The sequence below is a fragment of the Schistocerca serialis genome, chromosome 1 (genome assembly GCF_023864345.2).
Source record: "Schistocerca serialis cubense isolate TAMUIC-IGC-003099 chromosome 1, iqSchSeri2.2, whole genome shotgun sequence".
NCBI classification, from domain to species: Eukaryota; Metazoa; Arthropoda; class Insecta; order Orthoptera; family Acrididae; genus Schistocerca; species Schistocerca serialis.
Window position 1 is genome coordinate 1,101,674,057 of NC_064638.1, and position 15,691 is coordinate 1,101,689,747.

Here is a 15,691-nt window from a genome sequence, read left to right on the forward strand (position 1 = left end):
GTGAGAGCCGGCTGGGGTGGCCGAGCGGTTCTAGGCGCTACAGTCTGGAACCGCGCGACCGCTACGGCCGCAGGTTCGAAACCTGCCTCGGGCATGGATGTGTGTGATGTCCTTAGGTTGGATAGATTTAAGTAGTTCTAAGCTCTAGGGGACTGATGACCTCAGAAGTTAAGTCCCATAGTGCTACAGTCTGGAACCGCGCGACCGCTACGGTCGCAGGTTCGAATCCTGCCTCGGGCATGGGTGTGTGTAATGTCCTTAGGTTAGTTAGGTTTAAGTAGTTCTAAGTTCTAGGGGACTGATGACCTCAGAAGTTAAGTCCCATAGTGCTACAGTCTGGAACCGCGCGACTGCTACGGTCGCAGGTTCGAATCCTGCCTCGGGCATGGGTGTGTGTAATGTCCTTAGGTTAGTTAGGTTTAAGTAGTTCTAAGTTCTAGGGGACTGATGACCTCAGAAGTTAAGTCTCATAGTGCTCAGAGCCATTTGAACCATTTTGAATCCCATGGTGCTCAGAGCCATTTGAACCATTTTGAACCTTTATGAGACATAGCCGAGATGTAAGTTCGTCCACAAAATCCCGCGCCGGCAACGCTTCCGCGATTACGGAGGGCTACAGAGGCAGCATGGATCAATATTTTTGCACGGGACTTCCAGCGACTTGCTGAGCCCATGCCACGTCAAGTTGGTGGACTACGTTTGGCAAAAGGAGGTTCGACACGATATCAGGAGGTATCCCATGACTTTTCTCAGCTCTGTGTCATAGTGTCAGTGAAGACAGTGTGACGGAAATTAACAAAAGATGTATTCAACATTGTAGTTGCGAGGTATCACATTCCGTGTCATGATCAGAAGCGTGCAGGTGAGCCCAGGAACTGTCTATCCTAGGGACTACATTTGGAGCCTACGTGGGGTTCAGTGCCCGCAGCCGCCGTCAAATGTTTTGGTCTCCAATAGCTGAAAAGAGCGTGGTCTTCCCGTCGGGGTGGCACCAAACTTACCTCTACATCGGGAAGACGTTTTGTTTCGATATAAAGGTCGTGTATGGATAGCAGATTACACAACAATGCTGACAATAATGTCTACTGAAAGCGTACAGTATATCGGACGGCCAAAAAGATACAGGGAGAACCCGGGCAGCCCGCGGCGCACGAGGCGAGGGAAAAGTCTGTTTCCCGCTTCCCGTCTCACCCTTAGCAGACTATCTTCTCAGGCATCTCCCGTAGCTATAATCTTCGTCTGTTTTTACAATACAGACGTCTTCCATCAGATGTTGATCTTTTTGCGTAGCAACACGCTCTTGTGTTGGAAATGGCATTGGGAAAAAATGTGAAAAACTGTTGTGATGCGTAATAAAAGGAATATTTGTAGCCGGCCGGGGTGGCCGAGCAGTTCTAAGCGCTACAGTCTGGAACCGCTACGGTCGCATGTTCGAATCCTGCCTCGGGCATGAGTGTGTGTGATGTTCTTTGGTAAGTTAGGTTTAAGTAGTTCTAAGTGTTCCAGGGGACTGATGACCTCAGAAATTAAGTCCCATAGCGCTCAGAGCCATTTGAACCATTTTTGAATATTTGTACATGAACGTGAAAAAAATATTGGTGGTGTTCTGGAGAAATAGCTCTGAGTTTTAAAGTCTGTGTGCTCTCATACTGGGGGCAGTGTTCCTTAGGTATATGGATTTTCGATTTCTAAAGTACTGATATATACATTTGTAATTCACTGATACACATATCATCAGGACTCTTGTGATTCAATATAGCATGAATGTGTACGTACTCTTAAATACAATTTCTAAAACTAATGATGCGAAAATATCAAAGAAATTGCTAAAAAAAAGTTTTACACTATCAGCATATCGACAAACGAGTGTGGACTTACTATTCAAGAACAGGGACTGAAACAATAAGCTTTATTGTTGTAGTTGTTGTGGCCTTCAGTTCGAAGACTGGTCTGATGCAACTCTCCACGCTACTCTATCCTGCACAAGCCTCTTCATCTCCGTGTAACTACTGCAGTCCACATTCTTTTGAACCTGCTTACTGTATTCATCTCTTGGTCTCCCTTCACAATTTTTAACCTGCGCACTTCCCTCTGATACTAAACTGTTGATCCCTTTGATGTCATAGAATATGTTCTGCCAACCTATCCCTTCTTTCTGTCCGGTCATATCTTTTCTTTCCTCTCCTGTTATATATAGTACCCCTCATTGATTACAGGATCTACGCACCGAATGTTCAACGCTCGTCTGTAGCATCACATTTCAAATGCTTCTATCCTCTTCTTGAGTGAACTGTTTATCGCCCAGGTTTCATTTTCATACAAGGCTACACTCCAGACAAATACCTTCAGAAAAGACTTCCTAGTAGCTAAATCTGCATTCGATGTTAGCAAATTTCTCACCTTCAGAAGTTCTTTCTTGCAGTTACCAGTCTACGTCGGCCATCATCAATTACATTCAAGAAAAAAATCGCAGCACAAAAAAAAAAGAAAAAAAATTACTGTGCAGTAAAGAAATTTCAGGAAACTGTATGTCTAAGTAACATATTTAAGTGATTAACATTGCAAGATAACAGGTCAATGTAAGTGCGAGATAAGCCATTGCCGGCCGCAGTGGTCGAGCGGTTCTAGACGCTTCAGTCTGGAACCGCGCGACCGCTACGGCCGCAGGTTCGAATTCTGTCTCGGGCATGGATGTGTGTGATGTCCTTAGGTTAGTTAGGTATAAGTGGTTCTAAGTTCTAGGGGACTGATGACCTCAGATTTTAAGTCCCATAGTGTTCAGAGCCATTTGAACCATTTGATAAGCCATTGCGGTGTAGCCGCCAGAATGTTGAATGCAAGCATGCAAACGTGCATGAATTTTGTTGTACAGGTGCCGGATGTCAGTTTGTGGTATGTAGTTCCGTGCCTATCGCACTTCGCCGATCGCTACAGGGACAGTTACTGCTATTTGTAGATGACGCTGGAGTTGTCGTCCAATGATGTTCCATATGTGCTCGACTGGAGACAGATCTGATGACCGAAGTAGGCCAAGGGAACGTGTTGACACTCTGTAGGGCATGTTGGGTTACAACAGCTGTATGCGGGCGAGCGTTATCTAGTTAGGAAACACCTCCTGGAACGCTGCTCATGAAAGGCAGCACAATAGGGCGCACCACCAGACTGACGTACAGACTTGCAGTGTGGGTGCGTGGCATAACCACGTGGGTGCTGTCGCTGTCATACGAAATTGCACCCCAGACAATAACTCCAGGAGTAGGTCCAGTGTATGTGTAGCACACAGACAGGTTGGTCGCAGGTCCTCAACTTGCTTCCTGCTAACCAACACACGGCAGTCACTGGCACCGAGGCAGACTCAGCTTTCATCAGAAAACACAATAGACCTCCACCCCGCCCTCCAATTGAGCTCTTGTTTGCCCCAATGAAGTTGCAAATGATGGTGGTTTGGAGCCAATGGGATGCATGATACAGGGCGTCTGGCTCGGAGGAGTCCTTGGAGTAACGAATTTGAGAGACTTTGTTGTGTCACTGTGGTACCAACTGCTTCTCAAATTGCTGCTGCAAATGCAGTACGATGCGCCAGAGGCATACACCGAACACGATGGTCTTGCCTCTCGGTAATGCCACGTAGCCGTCCGTAGCCCATTCTTCTTGTGACTGTAGATTATTCACGTGACCACTATTGCCAGCAGTCATGTGCAGTGACTACATCCCTGCCAAGCCTTTCTGCAGTATTTCAGAAGGAACATCCAGTTTCTCAGTTTCTCGTGGCTCTATAACACGAACACGTGCAACCTCCGTTAGATATTGATACTGACGTCTTTACCACTTTAAAGGCATTCTCGACTAACATCAATTCAACACGTCCAATCTCAAACGTACCAACGCTCATGACCTTTACGGTATGTATTTAAAGCTAACCTGATATGCATCCTCATAGTGGGTCTACCACTGCAGCCACTCTTATGCGACTGGTGCGAAAATTTAATAGAAATCGTCCTTAAGACGTAGAAACACGCCTACGAACTTTCGTTTATGTCGCACAGCTCCTTCTTGGTGTTACGATTTCCGTTTCAGTCAGTATATTGTGCTGTCCAAATATCAAAACTCATCTACTTCTTTCGGTGTCTCTTTTCCTCGTCTCCTCAGCATCGCGTGATTTAATTCGATTACCTTCCTTTAGCCTTATTTTGCATTTATTAATGTTCGTCTTAAATCCTCCTATCAAGACAGTATCCATTCCGTTCAACTGCTCTTCCGAGTCTTTACAATGTCATCGGCAAATCGCAAAGTTTGTATTTCTTCTCCCTGAACTGTAAGTCCATCTTCAGATTTTCTTTGGTTTCCTTAACTGCTTGTCAGTGTACAGGTAGCATTATGAAACTAAAAAAGAGAAAAAAATATTGTTCTGAAGTAAGAACAAAGCAATAATCTTAATAAAACTAGTCTTTTAGAAAGCGCGCATGTATGCACCAATGTGAAATAAAAATTTACTGCTGGATAACATTCAGCACTGTGTTACTCCATTCTGTACAATTTAACAGGCTTGTGTCATTCATGCTATGCTGTTCGCAAGTTGAGTGAGATGCTCCTCAAACCTATCCCAGCGGTGACGACTACACTTATCGACGGTGGCCTTTCTCAGGTCACACGTGTGACAAGGGCTCCGGCAACGACGCACTGCAAGTGCCAACTGGTCGCAAGCATGCTGAGTGGCCTTATCGCCGTCTCAGACTGAGTAAGATTCATTGTAAGCTTACTTGCTGGCTTCCATCGACTGCTAGAATATTTTGCTGAACGTGTTTCCGCGTGATTGAAACGGTGCTATTCCCTTCCCTTTGAATGCCACCAGCACCAGCTAACCAGGAGTCCTGTATGCAACAGCTGACATCACAGCCTGAGAGAGCGGCCTCACCGGGAGCGCAACCACGCAAGGGATGCATTCTGCTGCAACATAACCTCAGAGTGCCCTATTGTTAGCGTAGATGCCTCCACAGAAAGAAAGCGTTATTACTTTAATTGATGCATGTAGGGAAGAGGTGGTCTTATTTGCTGAGAAAACTCTCATTTATTCCAAAAGTAACATTTATACTTGGAGTGGACATTTTTGCCGTGGTACAACTTGCTGACGACCTTACACCGTGTGACGTCTCGGGACGCGTGCCAGCCGCCTCCAGTCCCTGATAACCACGAATCAACTGTAACACCTAGCGAAGTCATGGTGTATCATACTCCCTGTGAGACTGGCTTTGCTGTCAGTCCATTCGGTTGATTCCTGCCTCCCGAAGGATGGTGTTCACAAAGAGATACAGTGCAGCCAATCATTATTCTCTTAGTAGATGAACCCATCGCCTAAAAGTTGACTGTAAGACTTGACAACGTGTTTGAGGATCTTGTCCCAATACTGGAACCCCACATATTACCCTCAATAGCAATTAGGGACATTCGACAACATTTTCTGATGCCAGCTCAAAATGTGGATGTCGTGCTCGTAGTACTGCTTGTCTGGTTATCCATTCCCTTCCATGATCATCATCAGGCATCAGGCAAATCCTGCCCTACTCAATAAGGATTGATCCAATTTCAGTTTCACATCTTTCGTTCCCCACTTTCTTCTCACACCGCTATGCAGCGAGTTTGTAAGACTGTTAATAATGAAGCATAGAGGCCACATTGTTCAAGTTCCAATTACTCCGTACTCACTGGGTTGAAACTGCCTTCCCAGTTCACTACAAAAACGCTAAGTGCAGCTGCTCGTTGCCAGAGTTTGCCGGCAGTGGTCACGCCGGTGTTGCTGATCATAGGTCACCATTAAGAAGCAAATATTCAGTGCTTCTTGCCTGACATAACGACTGAATGCTCAAACGACATCGCTGCGGCTGTACACCAATTCGCCGGGCAACTTCCCGTGCTGATGCACGATGTTATGATGTCGATGAGCTCTCACAGTGTAGCTTGAAAAGATTTTCCACCCGTGTTCCTTGATTGAACCGTGTGCACAAGCCACATTCTTCTGTTCATGATTGGAGACACGGTACTCCCGTATGAAATCCCCTGATAATGCAGATTTACTTTTACCTCCATTAACCAGGCGTCGTGCGTAACAATTCCATGTTGTCGAAAGAGGTTTCTAATGAAATACACTGCCGGAAAAAAAAAATGAAACACCTTCAAGTACTGGGTTAATTGGCACCACTGTATAGTGTGTGCGTACTGAGGGGATGTCACTGTGATCGGCAATTAGATGGCCCTCAGGAAGCCTGCCTGAGAGCCCTCTGTATTCTCTTTAAAGCCGTAATTGTGCTAAGTTTAAAGGTGAACAATGTTTGCAACATTCATTCTAGCGTACAACCACGCTCAACCTCCTGTTAAAACAGCTTCAGCCCTTAGAACTGGGTCACACTGTTGGTATGTGGGAAGCTGGGTGGATGTATCGACGGAATATTGTACATGTTGGGCACAATAAATCGGTGGTGTATCGCTGTTTTCAGCTGTGGACTGTCGAACATCCCCACACCTATGACCAGTTTCTGGACGTCCTCCGTATAAAGACGCATGTCAAGATCGACACATTGTGAGAGCAGCTGTGGCAGACCGGACATCATCTAGGGATGATATTTGGGCTCTTGTGGCACCTGCTGTGTCATCAGGGGCCTATGGGAACCGTCAGCCTGAAGCAGGATTAAGATCAGGTGTCGCTCTGGCCAGGCTATCGCCGTCATCATGACACCGGCAAAGCCGGCCGCTGTGGCCTAGCGGTTCTTGGCGCTTCAGTCCGGAACCGCGCCACTGCTGCGGTCGCAGGTTCGAATCCTGCCTCGGGAATGGATGTGTGTGATGTCCTTAGGTTAGTTAGGTTTAAGTATTTCTTAGTCTAGGGGACTGGTGACCTCAGATGTCGAGTCCCATAGTGCTTAGAGCCATTTGAACACCGCCAGGCGTGGCTACTCTGGCGTCGTGAAAGAGTCGACTTGGGCGCGGATTGGCCCTCTTTTGCCTTCAGTGATGACCGTAGGTTCTACCCGTATGCCACTGATGGACTTTCAATTGTATGGTGTAGACCTAGTGAGCTGTCTGTTCCAGAATGTATTCGCCCACGGCAGACAGGTCCTATCCCAGGATTCATGGTGTGGGGGCCACGATTTTCAACTCGCGGTCGCATTTGGTGTATCTACAGGGTGTCCGCAACATTCCACAGGACATTTCTTACACAGGAAGATGTGCTTTTCAGTAGGACAACGCACGTACACATACAGCTGCTGTGATGCAACGTGGTGTACAACAACAGCCCTAGCCAGCAAGATTACTCATATAGCTCGCCAATCAAACAAGTGTGGGACATGATGAAGCGGGAACTTACTCGTTCACCAGATCCTGTAAGAAGTATTGACGAATTGCAACGAAAGTCGGAAAACGCTTGAAGTAAGCTGTCAAATAATGCTACTCGGCATATTCATTATCGTTCGAATGCGAGAATACATGCCTATGTTGCTGCCAGAGGGGGTATACTGTGTACTGATGCTACTGTTTTGTTATCATTTGTGTGTGTGTGTGTGTGTGTGTGTGTGTGTGTGTGTGTATGTGTGTGTGTGTGTGTGTTTCATTTGGCCTGAATTTTTGTTTCACATACTCTTACAGTGATGAACTATCTGTCACCTTACTTGTCAACGAAATGACCTAGTCCTTGAGAGTGTTGCTCTTTTTTTCTGGGAGTGTAATTTAAAAAATTATGCAAAAGGGTGAAGTAAAACTTCGATTAACGCGAAGCACTGCTCAACTTGACATTACTCAAAGAAATAACGTTTGGTGCCGCAAATCGAGCTCCCAACCATTGAATTTGCAGTCGGTTTCTCACCAAGACAGCAACCCTTTTTGTAAGTTTTATATTTCTGAGAAGAACTACGCAACATATTGAAGAAAATCTCCTCAAAACAGAGCCTACGAAGTACTAATGTAGATGTTGTTTACGACATCGAAGGATCGTCATTGTGCTAAATATCGGACGACACGTTTTTTGTTCCACAGTTTATTACATTTCTGAGGAATGTTTTCGACAGACAAGGATTTTTTTTTTCTTTTTAAGACATCAGTCTTCTGATTGGATTTATGCAGCCCGCCACAAATTCCTCTCCTTCGCTACCCTAGCACTTGCACTTTACATTCCAATTATTGATAATTAATTGAAACCCTCAACTGCCGACAGGTGTTGTTGATATGCCTCGATGGGAACAGCTGAAAATGTGTGCCCCGACCGGGGCTCGAACCCAGGATCTCCTGCTTACATGGCAGACGCTCCATCCATCTGAGCCACCGAGGACACTGATGAATAGCGCGACTGTAGGGACTTACCCCTTGCACGCTTCCCGTGAGACTCACATTCCCAGCTGTCCACAATCTACATACGTAATGTACCTAATAGGCATTTGCCCATCCACTCATTACTCGCGTCCACTAAGGTGACAATTCCCGTAAGAGATCGGGCAACTCTCGCGCATTCGCACAGACGAAGGTCAATGGCTGAGTAGCCTTTAACCGGGTATATGAAGACAGCAACTGTTCTCGAAAGAACAGATACCATTGATGACCATGCAGCTTCTCTAAAATAAGTGACAATTAATTGAAACCCTCTGCTGCCGAGAACTGTTGTTGATATACCTCGATGGGAACTCGTTCCTAGAAGAGGCAACCAATGTACTGCTTCCCCCCACGTACCGTAAAATGAGGTGAATCCGATCATTTATCCAATTTTTCAACACATCAATATCTCAGCGCGGCATCTAAACGCGATCAGCGCATCTGAGAACTGTTGTGAATATTTGACTGATTTTTCTATAATAATGGTGTGTTGCAATACGCGGTACCAACTTAAGGCACTGTCAGTGGGTGCGTAATTCATCAAGCTGCACTAGTGAAGTAAGTATGTACGTCAGTGCGAAAACTTCTGCTGGCATCAGGTGCTTCCGGTGTGCAATTAGTAAGCTGTAATGTTTCTGCTTGTATATGATCATCTCAAGTGCTACTGTTTCATTTTTTTCATTGTTAATACCGCTTCGACACTATCAACGCCTCATTACGAAATTGCATTTTTATAGGGTGAATAAAATCATTTCTCCTAAATGCTGTGAAGGCTGTCAAATCGGGAAAATTAAGCATTCGTAAAGCTTCAGAACAATACCGCGTTCCTTACACAGCAGTACATGACGATCTCAAGCACAGATATAAAATACAAAATAGGCGGCCAACCAGCGGTAACCAATAGTAAGCAAAAGAAAATTGACTGAAGGAGCATTGCATTGTGCTGAATCAGAAATGGGGGTTTCCTTTCAGGAATTGTGATGTTATGGATGTTGTATAGACATCTCCTAATTGATTAGAGCGAATTGGAGAAAGATTTCATGTAAATGGACCTGGTAGCGAGTGGGTAAACCGCTTTCTGCAATGTGAGTGAAAACGAAAAGAGAGCAAGGGTAGCAGCTACCCGAGAAAAAATGAGTCATTATTTAAAGATCCTTTAAAGGTCGTTGAGTGGTGTTCCTCCCCTCAACATTATAAACAGTAACGAGATCAACTTTTGTGGTGATACTGAAAAATTTAAAGTAACAGTGAAGCGAGGTATCAGAAATACTGAAAGGAATGTGGATAGTTCTGAGTCAAGTGTCAGGGCAATTATAGCAGTGGCTGCAGAGGGGGCAGTCTATGGAGCAAAACATCTCTACCACACTTTGACTGCAGGAAGTTTAACAGTTGCACGAGGATTTGACCTAGCAATGTTTGAATTGTGGTTTGTTCAAATGGTCTTGCCTGATGTCCAGCATTTAGAGAGACATAAAGTGATTATAGGCGCAATCTCTCGAGTCATCTGTCACTTAACGTGATTAAACTGCGCCAGGAACTTGACATTCAGTTTGCGATTCTACCGCCTAAATATACTGATTTGTGCCAGCCACCTGATATGGCCGTTTTCAGTCCTCCACAACTTGCCTAGAGAAAACTGGAAAATGAAGAATAGAAAGTTGGTAGCAAAATTCGAGTATCCTAGGGTGTTGAAAGGAGCTTTTGAAAAGGTAACCATGACTTCTAAATCTAATCATCTATCTGCCTTCGGAGACTCAGGGAATTTTCCTTTCTGCCCCGAGAAATTCGTTTCACAGAGTCCAGAAGAAACACACACATGACACCGATTCACCAGAATTTTCTTGGACAACAGCCGCCGAAATGCAATTGAAACGAGATCCCTCTAATGAAACAAAAGAATGCTACGCCGAGCCAGGTGCTTAGCGTTATCTTCAGGAAAAGGTCTTGCTGTCAGGGACTTCAATGAAACTGACAGTGATAGTGTTGAAAGCAGGGAATCCCTATGTTGTGATCCTGATTCTATCTTCAGAGCATCTAACAGTGAAGTGTAACAGCACAAATCAAGGATGGACATAGAAAAGAATAAAGTTGATGGTGGTTGTTGTGGTCTTCAGCCCAAAGACTGGTTTGATGCAGTTCTCCATGCTACTCTATCCTGAGCAAGAATCCTTCATTCCCGAATAACTACTGCAACCTACATACTTCTGAACCTGCTTATTGTATTCATCTATTACTCCCCCTCTACGACTTTTACCATCCATACTTCCCTCCAATACCAAATTGGTAATCTCTCATCTCGGAATATGTCATATCAACCGATCCCTTCTTTTAGTCAGGATGTGCCACAGATTTCTTGTCTCTCCAGTTCCATTCAGTAGTTCCTCATTACTTACGTGATCTACCAATCCAATCTTTAGCATTGTCCTGTCGCACCATGTGTCAAAAGCTTCTGTTCTCTTCTTGTCTAAACATTTTATGGCCCATCTTTCACTTCGATATATGACTACAAACCATACTAATACTTTCAGAAAAGACTTCCTAATACTGAAATCTATATTCGAAGTTGCCAAATTTCCTTTCTCCAGAAACGCGTTTCTTGCCATTGCCAGTCTATATTTTATTTCCTCCCTACTTCGGCCATCATCAGTTATTTTGCTGCCGAAATAGCTAAACTCATCGACTACTTTAAGTTTCTCATTTCCTTAATCTAGTTCGCTCAGCATCACCTGATTTAATTAGACTAAATCCCATATCCTCATTTGCTTTTGTGGATGTTCATCTTATATCCTTCTTTTAAGACACTAAACATTCATTCCAACTGCTTTTCCAAGTGCTTTGCTATCTCTGACAGAATTATGATGTCACTGGCAAACCCTGAAGTTTTTTTTCTTCTCCCTGAACTTTACGTCCAACTCCAAATTTTTCTTTTGGTTTCCTTTACTACTTGGTGAATGTAGAGATTGAATAACATTGGGATAGGCTACAACCCTCTCTCACTCTCTTCTCAATCACTGCTTCCTTTTCATACCCTCGACTCTTACAACTGCCGTTTGGCTTCCATAGGAGTTGTAATACCCTTTCGCTCCCTACAGCTTAACACCGCTACCTTCAGAATTTCAAAGACAGCATTACATTCAACATTGTCAAAAGTTTTCTCTGAGTCTCCAAACGCTAAAAACGTGTCTTTGCCTTTCATTATCATATCTTCTAGGATACGTCGTAAGCTCAGTATTGCCTCGCGAGTTCCTAGATTGCTTCGAAATACAAACTGACCTTCCCAGAAGTCGGCTTCCGTTCTTGTGTAAACAATTGTTCTAGCATTTCGCGATAATGACTTAAGAATTTTCACACCTGTCATGAACTGCTATCTTTGGAATTGGAATTATTGCATTCTTCTTGAAGTCTGAGGGCATTTCGGCTGTCTCTACGTCTGGGACACCAGATCGAAGAGTTATGTCGTGACTGGCTCTCCTAAGGCTCCCAGTAGTTCTGACGTAATGTCGTCTACTCCCAGACCCTTGTTATAATATAGACCTTTCAGCCCTCTGTTAAATTCTTCTTGCAGTATCTATCTCCAACCTCCTCTTCATCTACATCCTCTTCCATTTCTACAGTACTGCCTTCAAGTTTATCTCCCCTTTCTTTCCATCTTTCCTTACGACTGGTTTTCCATCTGAGCTCTTGATATTCATTCAGGTACTTCTCGTTACTCCAACGGCCTCTTTAATTTTCCTGTAGGTGGTATGTATCTTTCCCCTCGTGAACTATGCATGTTAATCCTTACATTTGTCCTCTAGCCATTTCTGTTTAGCCATTTTGCATTTCCTGTCAATATCATTTTTTTAGACGTTTGTATTCCCTTTCGCTGCTTCATTTGCGGCATTTTTGTATTTTCTCCTTTCATCAATTAAATTCAGTATACCTGTGTTATCCAAGGAATTTTACGATGCCTTGACTTAACCAATTTGATCCTCTGCTGCCTTCACTATTTCATCTCTTAAAGCAACCCCTCCGTCTTCTATTGTATTCCTTTCCCCTGTCTTAGTCAACTGTAGCCTAATGCTTCCTCAAACTCTCAACACCCTCTGGTCCTTTCAACCTTTGTAGGTCCCATCTCTTTAATTTCCTACTTTCTTGCAATTTCTTCAGTTTTAATCTAGAGCTCTAACCGATAAATTGTAATCCGAGTCCACATCTGTCCCTGGAAATGTCTTATAGTTTAAAATCTGGTCCTGTAATCTCCTTCTTGCAATTATACAAAGAGTCTGAAACCTTCCAGTTTCTCCGAGGTCTCATGTATGCAGTCTTCTTTCACGATTTTTAAACCAAGTGTTACGGATGACTCAATTATGCTTTGTGCAAAATTCTACTAGACGGTGTCCTCTTTCATTCCTTCCCCCAGACCATATTCACCTACACGTTTTCCGTCTCTTTCTTTTCCTTCTACCGAATTGCGGCCCCCCCATCACAAATCTTCATTCCCTTTAACTATATTTCTATAACATCTCATTAACTGCGGAACTAGTTGGCACATAAACTTGTACTACTGTGGTAGGTGTGGGCTTCGTGTCTATCTTGGATAATAATTCTAAATAACGATTGCGCCCTAGTCAAATGTCCTGCGAAAAGAAGTTTCAAGTCTTTTGCTGGTAAAGTTGATAATATCTAATGTGATGCTTCAGTTTCTCCTAGTTTCTGTGTGTTGATCGAAAAGTCCACGTGTTTACTGCCGGTTCGTAGTGTCCAACGGGCACAATATTTCGGAGATTACTCATGTCGCCATCGCCAGGTACGCTGACTAGCTGGTCTCCTGAGGGCGCGCGGTGATGCACTGGGACTAATTAAGAACACACTCACAAGGGAACCTCCCCATCGCAACACCCTCAGATTTGATTATAAGTTGGCACAGTGGATAGGCCTTGAAAAACTGAACACAGATAAATCGAGAAAACAGGAAGTAGTAGTGTGGAACTATGAAAAAATAAGCAAAATATACAAACTAAGTAGTCCATGCGCAAGATAGGCAACATCAAGGATAGTGTCAGCTAAGGAGCGTCGTGGTCCCGTGGTTAGCGTGAGCAGCTGCAGAACGTGAAGTCCTTGGTTCAAGTCTTCCCTCGAGTGAAAAGATTAATTTTTTATTTTCAGACAATTTTAGTGTGGGAGTAGACGTGCTTACCATTCCTCCAGGTTGTACACCTCTTGTGCAACCGTTAGATGTGTTTGGTTTTCGGCAAGTGAAATACTTTGTGAAAATATTCTATGATTTTGCGAAGCTGCACAGGTACACAGAGCAGTATTGTTTACGTGATCGTGTGTCAATTATCAAAGTTCAGGTACTCATACATAATCAACTTCGCTCTCCAAAATTCCAGGACATGTTCAGGTTTGCTTGGACATATGCAGGATTTGACGGTCTACACACGGAAAAATTTGAAAACGTTAAAAACATATGTTTTGACAGAGCACAGGGAAAACTGTGGAACTGTTGCATTCATTTGTTGCAGTTTATGTGAGAAACTCTTATGTCTTCATCACTTTTTTGAGAGTGATTATCACATCCACAAGAAAACCTAAATCGGGCAAGGTAGAAGAATCTTTTTACCCATTCGCCAAGTGTACTAGTTATGTGGGTCGACAACATATTCCTATCATGTGGCGCACATGCCGTCACCATTGTCGTATAGAATATATCAGACGTGTTTTCCTGTGGAGGAATTGGTTGACCTATTACCTTGCGATCAAATGTTTTCGGTTTCCATTGGAGAGGCACGTCCTTTCGTCTACTAATCGCACGGTGTTGCGGTGCGGTCGCAAAACACAGACACTTAACTTATTACAGTGAACAGAGACGTCAATGAACGAACGGACAGATCATAACTTCGCGAAAATAAAGAAAGTAAACTTTTCACTCGATGGAAGACTTGAACCAAGGACCTCTCGTTCTGCAGCTGCTCACGCTAACCACCAGACCACGGCGCTCCTGCGCTCGTATTATCCTTGATGTTGCTTATGTTGCACAAGAACTACTCAGTTTGTATATTTTGCTTATTTTTTTCATAGTTCCACACAACTTCTTCCTGTTTTCTCGATTGATCTGTGTTCAGTTTTTCAAGGCCTATCCACTGTGCCAACTTATAACTAAATCTGAGGGGGGGTGCGATGGGGAGGTTCCCTTGTCAGCAAAAACACAACGCTCTGGCGGTCAGAGTGGACATAGCAACTACAACGACGTTACCACAGACGGCGAAGAAATCGCCTCCACGACTGCCGACTAGCACCCTCCGGCACGGTCCGCAGAGTGAACGGCTCTATTTGGTAGGGGAGATAGGTCATCCGCGAGCCCTCGAAAGGTCAGTTCCGGGATGGAAAAAAAACAAAAATAAGTTCGTCAGCGTAATTGACAATTGCGATACATCTGGCAGTCGAAATATTTTACACGTTGTACATTATGAACCGGCAGTACACCCGTGGACTAATCGATCAATGTAATGACAGTTACAATTACGTTTCTGAAAGAAAAGTTCTCGATGGTAAAGTTTACTTTAGGTTTCCGGTAACGAAAGACGCAGCTGGGATAATAAGAGCACAAGTCATTAAAAAAGTTGTTCCAAAAACATAGAAAACGAGGTAAATATAAGGATTATAATATTGAGTAATCAATGGAACTGATATTTGTCAAATTTCCTGAATGCAAGTATTTTTATTGCAGTAATGTTGAACTTAATGCACTTATGGTAACTTGTTTAGGCCAGGAAATGTAATATATTATAAATACACCAAAATTAATTATCGGATTCACACCAACTTGCAAGGTGAAATTCATCAACAATTAAATTAAAATAATAAGTGCAATTATGAATAAAAAATAAAATGAATACACCATAATTGAAGTTATAGAGTTAGCACTTAGAATTTGTGTTGTGATATGACTACAGTAAATGGATGATATGTCTCTTAAAAACTAATGTTTTTGGTCAGTTTCACCCCAAATTATCGTGTATCTCAGAAAAAAATAATGAAGTTAAAATTTGTGGGAGATTAGAGCCCACATGGAGGCTTACCAGCAATCGTCCTTCATGCAAAGCATTTTGTAACTGAACAGAAAAAAAATGGGGGTGTACCCTCCACCATGCACCATAATGTGGCTTGTAATGTACAGATGTAGATGTAGATGTAGATGTAGCGATTGTATGTTCTATTCTGTCTGCCTAATGAGCAAGAGAGAAATGATTATCTATGTGCATCTGTAAGGGCTCTTAATTTCTCATGATACTTATGAGAGACATACGATGGTGGCAGAATAATGGTGACACAGACTTCTTCCTCAGTAGCT